This window comes from Bufo bufo, chromosome 2 (assembly GCF_905171765.1).
Source record: "Bufo bufo chromosome 2, aBufBuf1.1, whole genome shotgun sequence".
Taxonomy (NCBI): domain Eukaryota; kingdom Metazoa; phylum Chordata; class Amphibia; order Anura; family Bufonidae; genus Bufo; species Bufo bufo.
Window position 1 is genome coordinate 245589960 of NC_053390.1, and position 24261 is coordinate 245614220.

The following is a 24261-nucleotide window of genomic DNA, read 5'->3' on the forward strand; positions in this document are numbered from 1 at the left end:
CTGGTGACCCTCTAAAACATTATGGGCGAGGGCCTGCTGGTGATCCACAAAAACATTATGGGTGAGGGCCTGCAGGTGACCCTCAAAAACATTATTGTTGAGGGCCTGCTGGTGACTCCTCAGAAACATTATGGGCGAGGGCCTGCTGGTGACCCTTAAAAACATTATGGGCGAGGGCCTGCTGGTGACCCTCTAAAACATTATGGGTGAGGGCCTGCTGCTGAGCTGACCCTCTAAAACCTTAGAAGTGAGGGCAGTCTAATAAGCATGTTGATATGATGGAGGAGGAGGACGAGAAAAGGGAGATCGAACCATATACCCTTTTTAGTGGTGGAAGGGGTGCATGGGAATACAGTGTATTCCATACACCATAAAATCCACATTTAGAGTGCCTTTATGTTCAGCCACTTTCCTCTGGTGGAGTAGAGAAGTCAGGCGCAATCCATGCCTTGTTCATTTTTATAAGAGTCAACCGGTCAGCATTTTCAGTTGACAGGTGGATGCGCTTATCAGTCATTATGCCCCCAGCTGCACTAAATACACGCTCTGACAAAACACTGACGGCGGGGCAGGCCAGCACCTCCAAGGCGTAGAGCGCCAGTTCATGCCACGTGTCCAGCTTGGACACCCAATAGTTTTAAGGCACAGAGGGATCACTGAGGACGCTGACACAGACTGCTACATACTCCTTCACCATCTTCCCAAAATTTTCCCTCCTTGTGACACTAAGCCGCACATCAGGTTGAGGGTGCTGGCGGGCTGTCATAAAACTGTCCCAGGTCTTGGAGAGTGTTGCCCTGCCTCTGTTGGAACTGCTGTGTGTTCCCCTCGTCTCCCCTCCTCGGTTGGCCAAGGAACTACGTACTCTGCTGCCAGCGTCATCTGGAAATTTTTGGAGCAATTTTTCCACAAGGAACTTATCTCTGTAGTGGGGGTCGAGAAGGGTGAACAACCAGTAATCGGTGTTGGCCAAAATGCGTACAATGCGAGGGTCACGGGAAAGGCAGCCTAACAAAGTCAGCCATGTGTGCCAGAGTACCAACAGACAAGACTTTGCTGTCGTCATCAGGAAGATGACTCTCAATCTCCTCATCCTCTTCCTCCTCTTCTACCCATCCACGCTGAACAGATTGAATAATACTTCCATGGGTACTACCCTCTCTAGCGGAGGCAACCGTCTCCTGCTCCTCCTCCTCATCATCCAATTTGCGGTGAGAAGACGAACTGAGGGTGGTCTGGCTATCACCCTGTGTACTGTCTTCCCCCATTTCCACCTCTTCCACATGCAAAGCGTCCGCCTTAATTGTGAGCAGCGAGCGTTTGAGTAGACACAGAAGTGGGATGGTTACGCTGATAATAGCGTTATCGCCTCTCACCATCTGTGTTGATTCCCCAAAGTTGCGTAAAACCCACAGAGGTCAGACATCAATGCCCACTCGTCGCTTGTGAAGAGCCAAAGCTGACTGGAAAGGCGACCACCATGTTGCACCTGGTATTCCACTACTGCTCTATGCTGCTCACAAGGCCTGGCCAACATGCGGAACATGGAGTTCCAGCGTGTGCTCACATCGCACAACAGTCAGTGAGCTGGCAATTGCAGCGTTGCCAGACCAGTGGAAGCTGTCGATGACTTGCAGAAATGGGCACACACGTGGCGCACCTTCACCAGTAGATGAGGCAAATTGGGGTAGGTTTTGAGAAACCGCTGAACCACTAGGTTGAACACGTGGGCTATGCATGGTGTGTGTGTGAGCTTGCCGATTTCCAAAGCCACCACCAAGTTACGGACAGTTTCAGACACAACCATGCCTGGTTTTAAATTGAGTGGCGAGAGCCACAGTTCAGTCTGGTCCCTTATCCCCTGCCACAGCTCTGCGGCGGTGTGCTGTTTGTCACCTAAGCAGATCAGTTTAAGCACGGCCTGTTGCTGCTTCCCCACTGTAGTGCTACACTGCTTCCAGCTACTGACTGATGTCTGACTGGTGCTGAAAGATGATAATTCAGAGGTGGAAGTAGAGGATGAGGCGGAAGAGGAGAAGCGGGGGTTTCAGCCACTAACCTAGGTGGTGGTGGGAACCCTGATGGAAATAGGGCCAGCAATCCTTGGCGTCAGTAGCACCTGTGCCATCCCAGGGTACGACTCGCTCCCGGCCTCCACAACGTTCACCCAGTGTTCCGTCAGGGAAATGTAGCGTCCCTGGCCAAAACACTTGTCCATGTGTCAGTCGTTAAGTGGACCTTCTCAATAACTGCGTTGGTCAAAGCACGGGTGATGTTACGGGACACATGCTGGTGTAAGGCTGGGACTGCTCACCGTGAAAAATATTGGCGGCTGAGGACAGTGTACCGAGGGACAGTCGCTGCCATCAGGCTGCGGAAAGCCTCAGTGTCCACAAGCCTAAATGGCAACATTTCCAGGGCCAGCAATTTGGAAAGGTGCACATTTAGTGCTATGGTCTGTGGGTGGGTGGCTGGGTATTTGCACTTTCGTTCAAAGGCCTGGGGTATAGACATCTGTACGCTGCGGTGGGACACAGAAGTGGATGTGCTAGCTGATGGTGCTTGCGAAGGTCCAGGTGCATGGCGGGAGGCATCCGGGCCTGCGTCTTGGTCAGGGGATTGGCCAGCACATAACACAGGTTACGTGCTGGCCCGCAGACACTGGTTGTGGACCCAGGCGTTCGGCCCACCTATTAGGGTGCTTTGATGCCATGTGGCGGATCATGCTGGTTGTGGTGAGGTTGCTAGTGTTCACTCCCCTGTTCATTTTGGTACGGCACAGGTTGCAAATGACAATTCTTTTATCATCCGCACTTTCCTCAAAAAAGCTGCAGATTGCGGAACACCTACCCCTTGGCAAGGGAGATTGCCGCAAGGGGGTGCTGGTTGCGGGCCTGTTTGGTGTGGCCCGCCTTCTCCCTTTTGCCACCCCACTGCCTCTTCTAGCCTGTTGCGGTGCTGCAGATCCCTCCCCCTCTGTACTGCTGTCCTCGCTCGGCTTTCCACCTTCCTTGGTTGGGTCAGTGACTTCATCGTCCAGCACCTCCTCTTCCACTTCCTCACTCTGGTCATCCTCCTGACTTGTTGACCTAACAACAACCTCAGTTATTGACAATTGTGACTCATCCTCATCATGAACCTCTTGAGACACTAATTGGGGTTGACTTATTGGCAACTGTGTCTCATCATCATCATCCACCTCATGAAACACTAATTGCCGTTCCCCACCGTCATCTTCTTCTGACTGTGGATGCTCCAGAGTTTGGGAATCAGGGCACAAGATCTCCTCATGTGCCTCTTCGAGCGAGCTGTCATGATCAGTGTGGGAGAAAACTCCACACTAAACACAGGAGGGAAGGGGAACAGTAACTGGGCCTGGAAACTAGGGAAGAAACAGGTCACCTTCTAAACAACCCTAATCCGGGCCCTAACTACCTATCAATATGAATAGACCTAGAAGGTAGGAATATTCATATGCTGTATACCTAGGCCCTTATATCCCTAAAAGGACCTGGAATGAGGTTAGGACCAGAGACAACCCATTCCTCCCCAGATGGACGAATGGAAGTCTCTGTCTCAGGCCCAGACACAAACAACAGCGAATATAACAAACACAAAACAATAAGAACAGACAAGACTTATCTGAAAGTAGAAAACTGGCAATTCCAGAAGCACCACAGAGTACATCCGACCAGCTAGTTAGAAGGCAGGAAGAAAATCTATAAACCACTCCTCCAAGAGTTAGAAGCTGCTACTTATGGGAAAGGTAGTTTACCAACAAGCAACACCTAAAGCAAGGGGTGTGGCATTCACCAAAACACAGACACAATAAGATCCACAATGAAGTTGTAAATTTAACCCACGAGTTGCCAGTCTCTCCGATGATCTGGTACCTGCCACAGGAACGTCCGTGACACGTGCTTGGCGAGAAGCCCAAATTAAGAAATGGCGATAAAAACAGCTCCTCGGAATATCCGAGTGTGGGATTACTTGTTTGCCAAGACTCTCCATGGTGGGTGGAAGGAGTATCAGCATGAGGATTGTGTTGACCACTCTTGGCTACTGAGACTGGACTTTGTGGAAGACAGGGTGGTGCTTAACCGAGTGGAAGCATTTTCTGCTGCAATCCAACAGACCACCTGGTCTGACTTCGGGAGTGGTGTCCTACGCCGCCCTGCAAACTGGGACATGAAGCTAGGTATCATGGATGAGTGTGTTTCTTGTGCTCTGGCAGCAGGCACAGTTTCTGCGTGCACCATCAGCTGCACAGCCACTTCCCCGTCCCTTACTGCTCGCCTTGCGCATATTAAATGGTATATATGCTTGCAAGTATGTCACACGTGCAGTAGCGCAGGTTTTGTAAGTGTATGCGCAAATAAAGTACACAGAATGTCAGATATTTTTAGGATGCACACACGTTAAACTGGATGTATAGCGCAAGTAATGTCGCTGTCACCACCGCCTAATAAAAAATTATACTGAATGAATGTCAGTGATATTTAGGATGCGCACACGTTAAACAGGAGGTATAGCGCAAGTAATGTTGCTGTCACCTCTGCCTAGTAAAAAATTACACTGAATGAATGTCACTGATATTTAGGATGCACAAACATTATACAGGAGGTATAGCGCAAGTAATGTCATTGTCACCACCGCCTAATAAAAAATTACACTGAATGAATGTCACTGATATTTAGGATGTGCACATGTTAAACAGGAGGTATAGCGCAAGTAATGTCGCTGTCACCATCGCCTAATAAAAAATTACACTGAATGAATGTCACTGATATTTAGGATTGGCAAACGTTATACAGGAGGTATAGCGCAAGTAATGTGGCTGTCACCACCGCCTAATAAAAAATTACACTGAATGAATGTAACTGATATTTAGAATGCACAAACGTTATACAGGAGGTATAGCGCAAGTAATGTCGCTGTCACCACCGCCTAATAAAAAATTACACTGAATGAATGTAACTGATATTTAGGATAGGCAAACGTTATACAGGAGATGTAGTGCAGGTAATGTCGCTGCCACCAGCAGCAAAAAAATTTGACTGAATGTCACTGATATTTCGGATACGCAAATGTTATACAGGAGATGTAGCGCAGGTAATGTAACTGTCCGCAGCGGACACCGTCTACGGAAAAAGTACACTGGATGTCACAGATATTTTTAGGCTGCGCACACGTTAGACAGAAGATGTAGCGCAGCTAATGTTGCTGTCTGCAGCGGCCAAACAATTGCAAGCTATTTAGCGCAGGTTGCGCTAAAAATATATATTGCTGCCACACGCAACAATAGTCCTTAAAAGGACTTTTGGGTCTATAACAAGTATAAGAGCTAAAATATTCCTATTTCACTCCCTACACTATCTCTCCCTTCTGCTCCCCAGCTCTCCCTAAGACTCAGCTGAACACGTGTCATCGGGTGCTATATAGCACCCGATGATGCGTTCCGGCCAGCCAATCACTGTAATGCCAGTAGCCATGGCTACGGAATTACAGTGAATGGCAGTACTTATCTGCACGTTTATTGGCTGTGTAACAGCCAAAAAACGTCCGGGGAGGATACTCGAGCATCGCGAGTATACTCGAGTATTCGGCCGAACTCCGTGATGTGCCGATGATGCTCGAGTAAAATTTGTGTTTGGCCGAGCATGCTCGTCCAACACTAGTAATCTCTTATGTCTGTTCATGTGTTTCTGTACCCCTTGACCCTGGTGTAGAGCTGTAAGTAAAGACAGACAGTCAATGATCCTGGTTGTATGACTTTACAATCCAGCCAAGCAACACTGTCTATGATTTTAAGGAATTCCTGGATATTGTCATTTAAGGCAAATGATCTGTGTAATATTTCACAAGTCTCGGTGAAGCCTCCAGTTTACATTATTAGATGCAAAAGATACGTTGCTGAGCTCTTATTGTTTCAGTGAGGCTCAGATTTATGATTGACATGTTCTAGGTAATGTAAAACACTGAATTCAATCAGGCTGCCTGGGAACATTTACAAGTCTGTCAAATTGCCTATTTAATTTCTTTGTTTTAATTTCTACTTTAAGAAAAGTGGAACAGATTGACTAATCTTGTCCAATAGTGTACACTTAGACTAGACAGTTTAAAGATGCACCAGATTTATCACAATGCCTGAAATTCGATGATACATTTGGTGCATCTTTAGATTCATGTGTCTAACTTTACACCACCATTGGATGGCTCACTTGTTAGCAAAATTCTGCATCTAAATTTTCGTGAGAGTTGGTTCTTTTTGTCACGTTACAGTCCATGCCCCTTTTTTACAGAAGCATAGCACTTTCCAATGGAACCACGCCCCTTCCTATGAAGTTATGCCCCCTTGTGAAGCAAGGAGCAAAAAGTTTCTTCAGCACATAATAAATATGATGCAAAGCATGTCTGCCAGTTTTTAGCTCAAGTTAATCCAGAATTCTAGTGCAGTTAGTAAATCTCCCCTAGTGTGTCATACATTTAAGGTTTAAAGGGAACCTGTCACCAGTTTTATGGTGTCCTAACTAAGGCCAACATAAATAAGTGACTGATTCTCTTAGCAAAATGCAGGGTCACTTTCTTCAATTGACCCAGTCAATCTGCTTACATCTTGTATTGAAAAGCTCCAGCTGATAATGATGAGTCCTGAATATTCATGAGCTCCTGACTCTCCCCGCCTACCTGCTGCTGATTGACAGTTTTTTTCCATATGAATTAGCAGCAGGTGGGCAGGGGAGTGGCTATAGCTCTGAATTAAAAAAATGCTGGCATAATGGGGGCTGAGAGGCATAATGGCTGATATGGGGGCTGATGAGAGGCATGGGGCTCTTATCAGAGGTCTGATGGGGGTCATTTACATTGGGGTCCATGTAATTTACATCTATCAGGGACTAAAAGTTATCTCTGTATACACACTGTGGCAATGTGAACATTGAGGTGTTGTTTGCACCAGGAGCGTGTCACCAAGGGGCCCGGCCTTGGTGGAGTTAAAGCCCTAGTCCAGGTGTCCACTAAAGTAGTTGGGGGACACCATATAGATAGTGTAACTGGTTCAGCTATTTCAGGGCGGCCTTTTACCAGGAACAGGCAATGTGTTGGGTGGGTGCCTGTTTCCCATGCTCCAGTCCGGGGTTTAGGGCATGCTCATGTCCAGGGATCCTATTTAATCCTGCTACTGGATCTTGGGTGTGTCTCATTCTGGAGTGTCTTGTGAAGCAGGGTCCTAGTGATGCTCTGTGTGAGTGGTCTCAGCTGGGTGGGCTGAGGGGCCACGAGGCTAGGCGATAGCCTGAACTTTGGGGGACGCGGTGACGCCTGTGAAACAAGGATCACGAGGCCAGAGTCGGGAGAACTACTGGGTCACAATCCCCCAAAAGGTATTGAAGTGTCACAGCCTGGAGGTTGCTGGACTGAATGACTGAGGAAAGCCGCATTTGTGTTCCATGTGTGAACAGAAACAGGTGAGTCAGGGATACGCTTATGTGTTTAGTTAGAGCCTAGCTGGACAAGGGTTTGTTATTTTGTGTGGATGTCACACGTGATAAGTTGAAGCTGCGATTTCTTAACCTGTGCTTTGCTAAAGTGTCTGAAATAAAGCAAGAGTTTGGACATTATAATCGTGAGTGAGTGTGACCCCCTGAAAAGAGACGATCCCTTACAACACTTACACAGAGAATGCTATCAATCATTAAAGGGAGTCTGTCATCAGCATTTCACTTTTTTAACCCTTCCCATAGCTCCCTAGCATGCTTACATTTAATAAAAACGTTACCTCTGGCATCAATCCTGGACTTATAGAACCATCAAAAACGATCTTTATAACTTATGCAAATGAGGGCTCGTAGGTGCCCTGCTTGCTCAGCCTTTTCATTGCGTCCCCCCGCCCCTTCCTACCCTCCACCCGCCTATCCTTTCCCTCTGACCGCCTTTCTACTAACTTGTTATTCCGCCGAGATCCCGCGCCTGCGCACTCAGTCCGTCGGCCGGCGCATGCGCACTGCGATGCCCATTCCTTGTATGGCATCACAGTAATTAATGCGCATGCGCCGGCTTCGCGCCATTAGCCGGCGCATGCACAATAGTTACTGTGATGCCGTACAAGGAATGGGCCTCGCAGTGCGCATGCGCCGGCTGACGGACTGAGTGTGCAGACGCGGGATCTCGGCGAATAACAAGTTAGTAGAAAGGCGGTCAGAGGTAAAGGATGGGTGGGCGGAGGGTAGGAAGGGGCGGGGGGACGCAATGAAAAGGCTGAGCAAGCAGGGCACCTACGAGTGTAACGCCCCCCCTGGGCACTTGCGAGCCCTCATTTGCATAAGTTATAAAGATCGTTTTTGATGGTTCTATAAGTCCAGGATTGATGCCAGAGGTAACGTTTTTATTAAATGTAAGCATGCTAGGGAGCTATGGGAAGAGTTAAAAAAGTGAAATGCTGATGACAGACTCCCTTTAATATCACCTCCACTGTGTACAGCTATTAGTAACTGACAGCTATCTATGTATACAAACTTACACAGAGAATGCTATAAATCACTGATAACACCTCCTCTGTGTTATCATTGACTGACAGCTATCTATGTATTAATACTTACACAGAGAAGGCTATCAATCACTGATAACACCTCCCCTGTGTACAGCTATCTCTGTATACACACTTACACAGTGAATGCTATCAATCATTGATATCATCTCCCCTATGTAAAGCTATCAGTGACTGACAGCTATCTATCTATACACACTTACACAGAGAATACTATCATTTACTGATAACACCTTCCCTGTGTACAACTATCAGTGACTGACAGCTATCTCTGTATGCACACTTACACAGAGATTACTATCAATCACTGATAGCACCCCCCTGTGTACAGCTATCAGTAAATGACAGCTATCTATGTATACACACTTACACAGAGAATGCTATTAATCACTAATAACAACTTTCCTGTATATAGCTATCAGTGACTGACAGCTATTTATGTATACACACTTACACGGAGAATGCTAACAATCCCTCATAACACTTTCCCCATGTACAACTATCAGTGACTGACAGCTATCTGTATACATACTTACACAGAGAATGCTATCAATCACTGATTACACCTCCCTTATGTACAGCTATCAGTGACTGACAGATATCTCTGTATACACACTTACACAGAAAATTCTATTAATCACTGATAACAGCTCCCCCGTGTACAGCTATCAGTGACAGACAGAAATAGCAGAGATATAAATGTGGGAATGTGATTTCATATGTATCTACTACATATGAGAAAATAATTTTGATGTGATGTCAGCAGTCCATGTCCGCCGGCATCTCCTCTCTCCCAGCTGGCATGGTTTCTGGAGTACTCACCCTTCCTTCTCCTCCACATTTTATGCTGCTTGTGGCCTTCCCCACATGCTTGTGCTTGCTCCCTTAGGGTGCAGACGCTCTGGTGCTTTCTCCATTAGGGTCGATGCGTTCTTCCTGACCCTTAAAGGGTTAGTACAGGTTATTCTGTCCCCAGCCAATATCAGCATTCCCTGGGAGGGCGCCAGAGCTATAGGTTCCTAACTTGTCTAGTTCTGGAAAGATGCAGCATTGTATTGTTCTGACCTCTGCCTGTTTACCAGATTGACCCTGTGTTATTTTTTTTTTATCATCTGTGTTTTTATTATATTGGATAACCATAAAAGATATCCATTAAGATCAAAGCATATTACAATCAATCCCCACAAGGGGCAATAAGACCCTGTGTTATTTGTCCTGAGCTTTGCCTGATCACCATATTAACCTTGTGCCACTTGACTTAACCTATTGCCTCTGCCTTTCATGACCTCAGCTTGTGCACTGACTACACTTTTGCCCATCCCCTTGGTGCCACGCTTGGGTCTGCAGACTCTGAAAGGAGACTACTCCTAGTAGTTGAGGCTTTGTGGCCCCTACAGCGAAGCCCCTATCCACATACAGGGTGAAAACTAGGGGTCCACCTTGACAATGCCCTCAGGAGTAGCCCAAAGCCATATCCATTTAGGCACAGTGGGTCCACATCCACTGCATTACAATGGATTGCAGTAAACCTAAATTAATTGATGAAACCTAAATTAATTGTTCTTCATCTGTAAAAGCAAACATGTCAGAAGGTCAAGTTTACAGGATAACCACATATTTGTAATACAGCAAAGTTTCTTTGAGATCATTGAAAATTACATTGAAAAATTGTCTTCTAGATGGTAAACCTCTCAAGGAAGAAGCCAATATACACAGAAGATAGAGGGATAAATCTGGTTTAAGAGTTGGTTTTGTGGACAAATGACATAGTATTTAAAAATTACATGTTTACATACTTTACATTTTGCAGATTTTATTATGTTTTCTTGTCTTATAGATACAACTGTAGCCAGGAAATGAAGATTTAAATCATCAGAGACAAAGAAAATAGAAAAATAATAGGTATGTCAATCTACTCTAGATAATAGTTACAGTATGTGAGAAAATGTCTCCATGCTCCTGTTTGTTGAGATCACAGTGTTATCTTTTTAATTTTGCTTTGAGCACATTCTGCAATATGGCCTCCATTTCCATTTTATATCTCTGAAAAACTCATTGGAAGAGCAGGTCATGGTGTCCCTTGTGTCTTCAAAGGAGTGTCTTGTTAAAGTAAAAAGTGCTAAAACTTTAGGCTTGATACTTTTGGCATTTGTAGAACATTGTCAAGAAAGTTACTAGATAGATGGTTAGTTGAAAGCTTGCACTAGACATCCCATTGCATGCATTTTGGATAACCGTTTTATTTTGATGTCTCCACGGCCTCGTTCATCTGTTCTGTCAGTGAATTGACTTAATCTGGGCCAGGACATTCTGTCATGGCATATTTTACTAAGAGGATTTTTCTGACATTGTACGCAATGCACCCTGATAGAAAAGTATTCCCGGTGTCTCTTTATTGATTCGTAGCTTTGGCTAAATAATTTAAAGCCATTTTTATAGGGAGTGAGGCCTTGGTCTGAGTTAATAATGGCAATAAGTGTACTTTCACACTAGCGTTATTCTTTTCCGGTATTGAATTCCGTCACAGGGGCTCAATACCGGAAAGAAATGCTTCAGTTTTATCCTAATGCATTCTGAATGGAAAGCAATCCGTTCAGTATGGACCAGGATGTCTTCAGTTCAGTCCCTTTACGGTATGCTGTATTTTCTCCGGCCAAAATTACAGAACACTTGCCGTAATGCCGGATCCCATTGAATTAATGCGCATGCGCAGACCTTTAAAAATGCAAAAATAAATAAATACTGGATCCGTTTTTCTGGATGACACCAGAGAGACGGATCCGGAATTTCAATGCATTTGTCAGATAGATCGCTGCATACGGATTTCCGGACCCGGCAGGCAGTTCCGGCGACGGAACTGCCTGCCGGATCCTCACAACGCAAGTGTGAAAGTACCCTAGCCAGGTGTTTGATACCCATTAAAAAGATGAACTGCTAGCCTTTAGCCAATGCACCAATAGACTTTAATGCAGTAAGTATGCTGAATGACAAATTATCATAAATAATCCATCTTAATATGCAGTAAACACATCACAATAGACACACATTTTTGTTAAGTATGTAACTGAGCAATGAAAGAGTTTAATTAATTAATTAAATTCTTAGGCTTAGTTTCTACTGAATTGTCGTGATTCAGCAGCCAATGGCCGATGAATTTAAGGGCTCATGCCCATGACTGTATATATTATCTGTGTACTATCTGCATTTTTTGTGAGTGCAAACTAACTCATTCATGTCAGTGGGGCTAAGCACACATTAGTGTTGTTTGCAGATCCGATTTTCCATTACACCAATTAAAAGAAAATTATAGAACTCATAGAACATATACTATTCTGGTCAATTTTATGAATGAGAATAGCCCTTTCCATTGATGGGAATAATAAAAAATAAAATATGCACATGGAGGGTATCCATATTTTGCAGATCCGTTGTTTGCAAACCGAAATATGGACACAGTTGTGTGCATGAGGCCTAAAGGTAATACTTCTGTTAACTCTGCCGCATCATGGCCACTGTAGATGGCAAGCCTTATTGTTTATATTGCACCAACATATTTTGCAGCGCTGTACAGAAATTGCCATCACATCTACTAGTAGCTTATGGTTCCTGACTGTGCCAGTGCTCGGACTATGGATCTACATAAGTGTTTAAAGGGGTTCTGATATAGATCAGTAAGGGTCCAACATCCGGAACCCTACTGGTCAGCTGTTTCGGGCTGCCGCCAGTGACTGGCAGATTCATACAGTGTGTAGTTTCCAGCGCCAGCATTCTGAAACTCAGCTCCTATTGTCTTGAATGGGAGGTGAGCCTCAGTACACAGTGTACAGAGCTGCCTGCCTCTAGCTCCGTATACTGTATAGGTTCCTGAGCGGTAGCTGCCCAAAACAGCTGATTGTGATGCACAGCACTCTTCTATTAAAGAGATCAGGATGACACAAAGTCAGTCTGACTCCCATGAGATGATAGGGAGTTGAAATGACAGGCTACCTGTCAGTTAAAAAAGAAACGCTAGACACATCACTCAAAGTGAACAAAAATGGTATAAGTGATCGAACTGCATGTTCAAGTCCCCCAGAGAGACTATAAAAATGTTTTTAAACAAGTATTTACCAAAAAAACAGTAGAATCTAAGATTCAAATCACCCCTCCTTCACAATTTTACATATAAAAATAAGCAATAAAAAATAAACAGAAGTGGTATTGCTGTGTCCAAATGTGTGTGAACTATTAAAAAGTAAACGTATTTATCAGTACGTGATATGGTAAATTCATTGGTGCCATTAAAGTACAACTGGTCCCCCCCAAAAAACAAGCTCTATGAGCTCTAATAGAAAGAAAAAGGAAAAATGGGTCAAGCAACTCTCTAAATAGTTTTTATTGAAAATTTCCTACCATTTACTTCTGCAGGGTGTGTGTATGTCCTTCACCTTATTGCTGTAATTTATCTGGATCTGACGTAATTCTGTCAGAGAACTGGTACTGCTCCTGTCGGCTCTCTGTGCTCTCCCCGTCCCTTCTCACAGGGTTAGAGATGGCAGGAGGTTATGCACAGCAGATGTGTTTGTAGAGGGGAGAGAGAATCCAAGGAGAACAGCTGTAAATAGAGCGGAACACACAAGGCAGTTTGCAGGCGGAAGACAGTAGCATCCTAGACACACAGATCCAGCATATGTTACTCGGAGGGACACATCCACAAAAGTGTGAACTTGTAGCAGGTTGGAAACAGAATATCAGGAAGTCTGAAAATGAAAGGTATTACTCAGGATAACCATTAACATGAAAAATCATATTTTCTGTTTCAGAGTTGTCCTTAGTTTTTAACTTCATAACATTGTGCACTCCGGAAAGCTGAGTGTTTTCTTAGCATTTTTTTTAATGACAGACAGGCTCCGATTTTTTGTACTTTTTTGCTAAATGTAGCTTGAATGTAAATATGTTACATTGATATCATGTAATTAGGGATTGTTGGTCTGGCCAGGATAGTGGGATTTTCCAGTGTTTTATATGTACAGTATTTAAGTACAGTAATTAGCTTTTTTTTCTTCCTCTATGATATACATTGTTTATATTGTAATGGAGAAGGCAGGTTAAGTTGCTTAACTCCCCCTAAAATTTTCCAGGTCCCCATTTTTCATACAACTGCATTTTGGTTGTGATTTCTCAAAATTTTTTGCATCTGTACAAAGGCTTTATATTTGTTCGAAATTACATATATTGAAATCAGGTTTTTGCTTTTCATATATTATTTTAAAAAAAGCTTTGTTCTTTTTTGTTTATTAAAATCTTAAAAGTATTCCAATTGTCACATTTGCCGCACGAGCAGTCACAATACGATTCATACATTAAAAAAACTTTAGATAGAAGATATACAAAAGACCAAATACATTATTTATCATCTATATACGGTACTTGCATCTAGCTAAAATCACCAACACCACCCAGTGGTACCTGTAAAAAGAAGTCTAGTCTTACCTGTCCACAACCACTCTATTCTGGTTCTGTGTCTCCCAGGCAGCCTACACTGAAATTTTGAACCCTGTCTGTCAACTTCTGCACAGACGGGGTCATGAGGGCCATTGCAGCCAGCGACTGGCCTCAGTGTCCCAAAGCACAGGTACTGCTTGGGTGGGTGGAGGTTTTTTAAAAAAAACTGGACAACCCCTTGAAGGAGTTAATTTAAAGCAGTACTTGTTAGTTGTGACATGAACATAGAAACTTCTCATTAGTTAGAAAAGTGATGATTCCAATTTCAGTAGCTGGGGATGTGTTACAGATCCCAATCTCTTGTGTCTTGTTTTAGGAAGTTAGAGCACGTCTTGTGTTCTGTTCTTGAAGCATTCTTTACTCAGATATATAGGACCTCAATTAACTGTGTAACAGTCCACCTAATGAATACACATCCTCTCCTGCTATATATATGAGTGTGGCTATTGTATGGTTAGACTTGGATACAGTGAACACTATTATAAGACTTACAATGTATCCAGCCTGTGCTCTAACCCCATCTATTCTGAGTTCACTAGAGCTCTTTGTTTGCTCTATCTATATGCATGTAACGTCAAGGCAAATGTCAATGCTTTTACCCTCTCCTTACTCAAGTACGATGCTGCATTAAGGACTGTATTTGGCCCCATGGAATCCTAGAACAATTAGAGCTCAGGGTGTTTTTTCTGCTGATGCTGTTTTAACCCCCACCTCTGACTGGAATGCTGATCCTCACTCATTGGGAAGGTGAGAGAGCAAGGATACCGACAATGAATATTAATACAGTGAACATGTACCCAAATGGGCGATGATGCAAACATAAAGAGCAAAGTATAAAGACTTGGAAAGTATTTGTCTTAAAACTATATTTAAGCCAGTAAACTTGTACAGTATGTCTTTATTGCTATACATACTGTAAGATCTTGATGGTTATAGTGTCATAGCACATGTGGCACAACCCCTGGGTCTGCGTTGTTCTGTTATTGCTGGTTTTTATAGAGCTTTTCATTGAGTTTTTCATCATCATTGTGCTATGTCAAAATAGGGGCTATTACGTGGCCCTTGGCAGTAGCGGGTGGTACTTATGGTTTACTGCTAGTTCCTGAGCTGTACATAATACTTGCAACCTGAAACAATGGCAAGTCCAGGTGCACCCGGCAACAAGCAGTAAGTCACATACGCTAACCACAGCCACAAATGCATATGTGTAATAGCACTCTTATATTGTTCTTGAATTGCCAAAATCATGAAAATCAAGTATTTTGAAATCCAGTAGAATACGAACGTATAAGGAGAGTAAAATAATAATTCATTTTCTGAATATTCTATAATATAGGTGTTTTCTAGGAGTTGGCTATGTACATTTTTACACACACAGTACATGTTTTTTCATCTGTCTGATTATTTAAAGTGAATGTGTCACCTCCTCTAAGCCCTATTATAGAGGACCTGTCACCACAAAATTAAATGCAATCTGCAGGCAGCATAAGGAGCTGAGCAGATTGATATATAGTGGGAAAAGATTCAGCAAAACGTGTAATTTATACATTAATATATCTGTGTCTTCCAAACTTAGGACAGCCCTTGTGTAGAGTTATAAATGACTGACAGCGATCTCTGTATAAACACTTACACAGAGAACGCCATCCTCCTCCTTGTACAACTATCAGTGATTAACAGCTATCTACAGTACAGACCAAAAGTTTGGACACACCTTCTCATTCAAAGAATTTTCTTTATTTTCATGACTATGAAAATTATAGATTCACACTGAAGGCATCAAAACTATGAATTAACACATGTGGAATTATATACATAACAAACAAGTGTGAAACAACTGAAAATATGTCATATTCTAGGTTCTTCAAAGTAGCCACCTTTTGCTTTGATTACTGCTTTGCACACTCTTGGCATTCTCTTGATGAGCTTCAAGAGGTAGTCCCCTGAAATGGTTTTCACTTCACAGGTGTGCCCTGTCAGGTTTAATAAGTGGGATTTCTTGCCTTATAAATGGGGATGGGACCATCAGTGGCGTTGAGGAGAAGTCAGATGGATACACAGCTGATAGTCCCACTGAATAGACTGTTAGAATTTGTATTATGGCAAGAAAAAAGCAGCTAAGTAAAGAAAAACGAGTGGCCATCATTACTTTAAGAAATGAAGGTCAGTCAGTCAGCCGAAAAATTTGGAAAACTTTGAAAGTAAGGGCTATTTGACCATGAAGGAGAGTGATGGGGTGCTGCGCCAGATGACCTGGCCTCCATAGTCACCGGACCTGAACCCAATTGAGATGGTTTGGGGTGAGCTGGACCGCAGAGTGAAGGCAAAAGGGCCAACAAGTGCTAAGCATCTCTGGGAACTCCTTCAAGACTGTTGGAAGACCATTTCAGGGGACTACCTCTTGAAGCTCATCAAGAGAATGCCAAGAGTGTGCAAAGCAGTAATCAAAGCAAAAGGTGGCTACTTTGAAGAACCTAGAATATGACATATTTTCAGTTCTTTCACACTTGTTTGTTATGTATATAATTCCACATGTGTTAATTCATAGTTTTGATGCCTTCATAGTCATGAAAATAAAGAAAACTCTTTGAATGAGAAGGTGTGTCCAAACTTTTGGTCTGTACTGTATGTATACACATTTACACAGAGAATGCTGTCAATCACTGATATCACCTCCCAGTGTACAGTCGTGGCCAAAAGTTTTGAGAATGACACAAATATTAGTTTTCACAAAGTTTGCTGCTAAACTTCTTTTAGATCTTTGTTTCAGTTGTTTCTGTGATGTAGTGAAATATAATTACACGCACTTCATACGTTTCAAAGGCTTTTATCGACAATTACATGACATTTATGCAAAGAGTCAGTATTTGCAGTGTTGGCCCTTCTTTTTCAGGACCTCTGCAATTCGACTTGGCATGCTCTCAATCAACTTCTGGGCCAATTCCTGACTGATAGCAACCCATTCTTTCCTAATCACTTCTTGGAGTTTGTCAGAATTAGTGGGTTTTTGTTTGTCCACCCGCCTCTTGAGGATTGACCACAAGTTCTCAATGGGATTAAGATCTGGGGAGTTTCCAGGCCATGGACCCAAAATGTCAACGTTCTGATCCCCGAGCCACTTAGTTATCACTTTTGCCTTATGGCACGGTGCTCCATCGTGCTGGAAAATGCATTGTTCTTCACCAAGCTGTTGTTGGATTGTTGGAAGAAGTTGCTGTTGGAGGGTGTTTTGGTACCATTCTTTATTCATGGCTGTTTTTTTGGGCAAAATTGTGAGTGAGCCCACTCCCTTGGATGAGAAGCAACCCCACACATGAATAGTCTCAGGATGCTTTACTGTTGGCATGACACAGGACTGATGGTAGCGCTCACCTTTTCTTCTCCGGACAAGCCTTTTTCCAGATGCCCCAAACAATCGGAAAGAGGCTTCATCGGAGAATATGACTTTGCCCCAGTCCTCAGAAGTTCATTAACCAAACTTTCTGCAGAAGATCAATCTGTCCCTGATTTATTTTATTTTTTTAGAAAAGTGGCTTTTTTGCTGCCCTTCTTGACACCAGGCCGTCTTCCAAAAGTCTTCGCCTCACTGTGCGTGCAGATGCGCTCACACCTGCCTGCTGCCATTCCTGAGCAAGCTCTGCACTGGTGGCACTCCGATCCCGCAGCTGAATCCTCTTTAGGAGACGATCCTGGCGCTTGCTGGACTTTCTTGGACGCCCTGAAGCCTTCTTAACAAGAATTGAACCTCTTTCCTTGAAGTTCTTGAGGATCCTATAAATTGTTGATTGAGGTGCAATCTTAGTAGCCACAATATCCTTGCCTGTGAAGCCATTTTTATGCAACGCAATGATGGCTGCACGCGTTTCTTTGCAGGTCACCATGGTTAACAATGGAAGAATAATGATTTCAAGCATCACCCTCCTTTTAACATGTCAAGTCTGCCATTTTAACCCAATCAGCCTGACATAATGATCTCCAGCCTTGTGCTCATCAACATTCTCACCTGAGTTAACAAGACGATTACTGAATGATCTCAGTAGGTCCTTTAATGACAGCAATGAAATGCAGTGGAATGTTTTTTTTTGGGATTAAGTTAATTTTCATGGCAAAGAAGGACTATGCAATTCATCTGATCACTCTTCATAACATTCTGGAGTATATGCAAATTGCTATTATAAAAACTTAAGCAGCAACTTTTCCAATTTCCAATATTTATGTAATTCTCAAAACTTTTGGCCACGACTATATACACACTTGCACAGAGAATGCTATCAATCACTGATAACACCTCCCCTGTGTACAACTATCAGTGACTGACAGCTATCTATGTATACACACTTACATAGAGAATGCTATCATTCACTGATAACACCTCCCCCGTGTACAGCTATCAGTGACTGACAGCTATCTGTGTATACACACTGTAATAAAGTACAAGGAATCATCGTGGATCACCGAGGTTCTTGGCCTTGGTGGAGTAAGAGCCGGTTTTTATGTGTCAGCAGCAGTTGCTATTTGACACCTTAATACTTAGTATGGCTGTATAGATTACTGGGAGTAGTCGAAGTGCTGGGTGGGTGACTACTCCCCATGTTCCAGGCCGAACAGTGAGCAGTGAAGCTGGCGTGAACGCCGATATTTTTGGTTTCTGCATTTGTCAGGCACGGTTGTATGTCAGACATTAAACCAGCTGTATTACAACCAGTGCCCCACGACAAAATGGAGGCTGTTGTGAAACCCTCATGGAGGCTAATAAGCAGCAGCAGAAGACTAACCATTTGCTGCTACAACACGTGATGGCTTTACAGACAGCAGGAGAAACCCAGAGCGTTCACGATGCCCGGAAAGCAGTCCGGGCTGCAATTCCTAAGATGACCCCCGCAGATGACATCGAAACCTACCTGGCGATGTACGAGAAAGTGGCTGAGGTCGTCGCTCCATTCCTGGCATCCGATTACCAGCGGGTGTATTTCGACTTACCAGACGATCAAGCGGCCGACTACCAAAAAGTAAAGGGTGAGATTTTGGCAAGACTGGGGGTGAATGTGTTGGTCCAGGCCCAGCGGGTACATCAGTGGGGGTTTAAGCTGACCAGTATAATGACTTACTCCACCTCTTGCAAAAGTGGCTACAGCCTGATGTGCTGAGTCCCACTGCTATGCTGGATAGACTCTTGGCTGATATGTTCTGGAGGGCTCTACCACCGCCTCTCCAGCCCTGGATGGGCCAGGTGTCTCCTGGCAATGCCCTAGAAATGGTGGACCTGGTGGAGCTCTACGAGGCAACTAAGACTGTTACAGGGGGTACTCTTGGGAGGGGGGCAGTCAAATCTCGTAAATCTTCATCCCAGACCCGGCGACTTGTACCAAGCAAACCCACCCGGGGTGTACCCTCTAAGGACCTGGCTCCGATAGTCTGCTGGCGGTGTCAGGAGCCGGGCCATGTAAGAGCTGACTGTCCCCATCAGGTGGAACCCATGTATACTAACCATGGCTACCATCAGTCGCTATATGCCAGGAAGCTGTGTGCCGCAGGTACCCCAAAAACTCTAAACCACCTGTGTCAGGTGGAGGTAGGAGACACTCCAGCGGAGGCTCTGCTGGACTCAGGGAGTCTGGTGTCCCTAGTAAGGGCTCCCCTGGTACGGTCAGCAGAGTATATTGGCCGGAAAGTCGGGGTTATGTGCATCCATGGAGACTTAATAGACTATCCCACCGCCCTGGTGTCTCTAACCACAGGGGCTGGCAGATGAACTCACAAAGTGGCAGTTGCCCCAAATTTACACTACGAACTTATAAAAGGGAGAGACTTCCCGGCACTGTTGCCTGCTATGAGAGTGACTGATATCCATGAGACAGGGGTAACCCTAGCAGAGTGGCCCGGCTCAGGGGCTAGACCAGAACCCTGGGAACCTGAGACCGAATGAGGAGACAACCCCACTTAGTGTGATGGTGGGAGATGTGGAGGACTTGCCGCCGGGTCCTGAATTGGCAGACCTCAATGTCTTCGGGGATATTTTTGGTACCGCCGAATGTCGGGACCCAACCCTATCCCGCGCATGGGAAAATGTGTTAATAGTAGATGGTGAACTACAAGAACCTGGGACAGAGTCAGTGTTTCCCCGTTTTGTGTTTTATCAGAATATGTTGTATTGGGTAAACCAACTACGGGGTTAGCCTATTGAACCGTTGGTGGTCCCCAAGGCTTATCCCAAGCTTGTGTTAGATCTAGCCCACCAACACGTTCTTTGGGGTCACCTGGGGCTGCAGAAAACTCAGGATCATATTCTACAGTGGTTGTACTGGCCCAGCATATTCAAAGAAGTGGAAGAGTTTTGTAAGTCTTGCCCGACCTGCCAGATAACTAGCCCCCAGCCACATTTCCGTAGTCCCCTAGTACCTGTCCCGATATTCGAAGTACCATTTGACCGAATAGCTATGGACCTCATCGGACCGGTACGAAAGTTCTCCAGAGGGCATCAACACATCTTAGTCATTCTAGACTACGCCACTCGGTACCCGAAGGCAGTGCCACTGCGACATACCTCGGCCAAACTTATAGCTAAGGAATCATTGGAGATGTTTCCCAAGTAGGATTACCTAAAGAGGTTCTGACCGACCAAGGGACCCCTTTTATGTCCAAGGTGATGAGGGAACTCTGTAAGTTGCTGCATATAAAACTACGGACGTCCGTTTACCATCCGCAAACGGAAGGTCTGGTAGAACGGTTTAACCAAACATTAAAAAATATGTTGAAAAAGGTAGTGTCTAAAGATGGGAAGGACTGGGACCTCCTTCTGCCCTATTTCATGTTTGCAGTGCGAAAGGTACCCCAGGCCTCTACTGGGTTCTCGCCCTTCGAACTGCTATATGGCAGACACCTTCGCAGTCTCTTGGACGTGGCCAAAGGGAACAACAACCCACTCAACATAAAAGTGTCATTGAGTACGTTACACAGATGCAAGATCGGATAGAGACAGTGTTGCCTCTTGTTAGGGAGCATATGGAGGCAGCTCAGCGAGCCCAGAGTCGGGTCTATAATCAGCAGGCTCAGGTTCTGGTGCGGACCATAGACATTAAGTTCCTGGCTAGGTGGCAGGGGCCCTACGAGGTACTCGAGAAAATTGGAGATGTAAATTGCAAGGTACACCAGCCAGAGCGGGGAAAGCCGGAGCAGGTTTACCATGTGACTTTACTAAAACCATGGAAAGATAGGGAAACCTGTACAGAATATATTGTAAAGGCTGAGCACTCACCACCTGGACCACAAGGAGAATAGAATAAGCCTGAGTGATAGTTGAACACCTAAGTAATTGTGCGCAAGTCGTACGGCAACTCAATTACCTCTAACTTCTTAACCAGGCCACATATGCATTGGGAAGTTTAATTACAATACATCAGTTAGCGATCTTATGCCTAACCCTCTATTGCCAGCACATCGATGATAATTAACTAAGCTGGGAACATTGTATGCGATATTAGTTACGATTATTATTACCATCTAACATTGATGTCTCAGAACTGAACATTATAATTACATATTGGAAGACATACACTGCTCCGTATTGGGGCGGTGATTTCATCTATGCTGTCAATATATATTGCTGCTATATACAACTACCTTCTGTACAGGTTTGAATAAAGGGATATGGCTGCGCAGATCCCGGTCTGCATCGGCACCGACCCTGCGCATAGCTCCCAATCAAGGCCAGCAGCCCCACAGCCTGGAGACGGACGGCCCTGGACCGCGCTCTGAGCCTCCATCTCTAGCTCAGAGGGGATCCCTGACAGCCGTTGCGCTGTCCCCGCGTTCTCCAGCGTTGCAGGTCAGTACAGGAGACCTCCCTCTGCCACAGAGGTCTCCTCAGCCGTCCTCTCACCCCACTACCCGGGGACATGAAGCTCTCAGCCCATCCGCAGCATCATTCCACCCAGGGACAGGATCTCCCACTAGACCCCCCTGGTTTTGCGCTCCAGACAGCCACGTGGGACATTCCCTGCTGCAAGGTGAGCCTTCTTGCCTGGGGCACCTCAGGGGTGATGACCGGGAGACCCCGAATTCATTACGGGACACGGCCTCTCCCCCACACCTGTCGCAGGGGCCCCTCTGCTTCCCGCCCCACTCTCCTGCGCCATCCCTGGCGGCATCCCCGCACTGGTCCACGGGCTCCTCATGGGACGGATTCCATCCATGCCAAGTTGGCACATCTTCACTGGGCACACAGACCCCAGCCGTCTCTGCAGCTACAGCCCCCCAGGGATCTCCACAACCCTTTCAGAGGCCCCCATCCCCTGCTCCTCTGTTTGATGAGGACTCTCGGCCACCCACTATGGCGGACTTACGCAACCTGATATGTTCGCTGCCTTCCAAGGTGGACCTGTCCAGCTTTGCCGCTAACTTCTTACAAGAATGTAAAAGAGAATTTACTCAAGTACGCTCGGAGATGGCCCTGATTGATACAAAGGTGGACTCCGTTAAACAGGACCATGCATCCTTGTCTGCAAATGTTCAAACCTTGAAAGACAAAGTACAGTCTCATGACGCACAACTGCGCACATTACAATACCACCTAGATGATGTTGAAAATAGAAGCCGTCGCAATAATATTCGGATTAGGTGCCTCCCTGAGTCAATAACACAGGCGGTTATTCTACCCACAATTGTGAAAATCTTCAATGATCTCCTGGGATGTCCGCCAAGCTCCTGCATCGAAATTGACAGGGCTCACAGGGCTCCGAGGCCCCCCAACCCTGACCCCTTGAAGCCAAGGGACGTCATATGCAGAGTCCACTTCTACGCTATCAAGGAACAGATCCTGCTCAAAACTCGACAGATATCCTCTCTGTCCTATGAAGGTGCCCCTTTTATTCTACTACAGGACCTTTCCCGTCACATCCTGACCCAGCGTGCTGCCCTGCGTCCGCTCTTAAACCTCCTTAAAGAGCGCGGCATTCCTTACCGTTGGGGTTTCCCTTTTGCTCTACTTGCGGGTCCCAAGGAACAAGTTGCCACCCTCCGGGACCCTACAGATCTTCCCCACTTTCTACAACAGCTGGACTTGCCACCAGTGGACTTGGGGCCCTGGCCGTCTCTCCTTCCACCTGTTCCTGCGTCGTCGGGACGACCTCGTCCATCACCTGCTGACGGCGCTTCTAGATCCTCTGCGCCGACCTCAAGAGGACGACGTCAGAAAAGACCAAGCAGCCTGAGGCGCAGATCCCCACCCCACCTCATCACCTGAGGAGCTTCCTGTGATACCTGCCTGGGACTACTAAGGCCTCTACACACTAATCTCTCCATGTTGATCCTCGGATACCTGCCTATCCTCTATATCTGTTTTCTTGCTCTCAAACAGCTTGTGATCTTAATTTCTTATCTATACCTGCCGGAAGCTGTGGTAGGTCGGCTATTGTCTGGCTGCCACTTTTCCCCAAAATAATCGGAGACTCTCCCTGGGGGTGACATAGCCCCGAGAGATAGCCTCTTTAGACCTTTTGGTCATTCAAACCACCTTATCGCTCTTTCTCTGTTTTTTCTCTTTTCCTTTTTTACTCTTACTCTTAATCGTCCCCTTTCTTTTTGTTTTTGTCGGTCGTCTCCCCCCTTGTGTTTTTTCCTCTCCCCACAGTAATGGCGACAGTGAAGATCGCATCATTCAACGCGAAAGGTCTCAATACTCCCAAAAAAAGGGCCCAGGTACTCCACCACTTTCATCGCCAAAAGGTATATGTTGTTTGCTTTCAGGAAACACACTTGAGGGAGGGTAGCGCCCCGAGTATACGACATCGGCACTACACAACCTGGCACATTGCAAACAATTCGGTGAACAAGACAAAAGGAGTCGCCATAGCGATCCACAAGTCCTTACCTCACCAAGTGCTGGGATGTACTGTCGATCCGGATGCAAGATACCTGGTCCTTGCACTACTTATTGGGGGACAAGAACTAACCTTCCTAACGTGTACGCTCCCAACCAAAATCAAGCACCCTTTATCATAGACCTAATTGACAAAATCACACCGTTGATCTGGGGGACTATCATACTATGTGGTGACCTTAACCTGACTCTTGACCCTACACTTGACAATTCAACTGGGCGCGCATCCCTCACATTTTCCACTATTAAGAGGGTCAAGCGGGCATTGCTTCAGCTACGAGACCCCTGGCATCTCCAACACCCAGCTGACAAAGATTACACCTTCTATTCTGCCCCCCATGACTCCTATAGCCGT

The 24261-nt window shown here is 45.3% G+C and overlaps 1 protein-coding gene across 1 annotated transcript in view; it reads left to right on the plus strand.

Annotated features, from left to right (window-relative positions):
• Positions 1-24261, plus strand: part of ARVCF (ARVCF delta catenin family member) — a 357246-nt gene that overhangs the window by 14761 nt on the left and 318224 nt on the right. The window contains exon 2 of the mRNA XM_040416314.1: positions 10383-10447. The gene's annotated coding sequence lies outside the window, so the exon portion shown is untranslated. The remainder of the gene's footprint in view (positions 1-10382; positions 10448-24261) is intronic.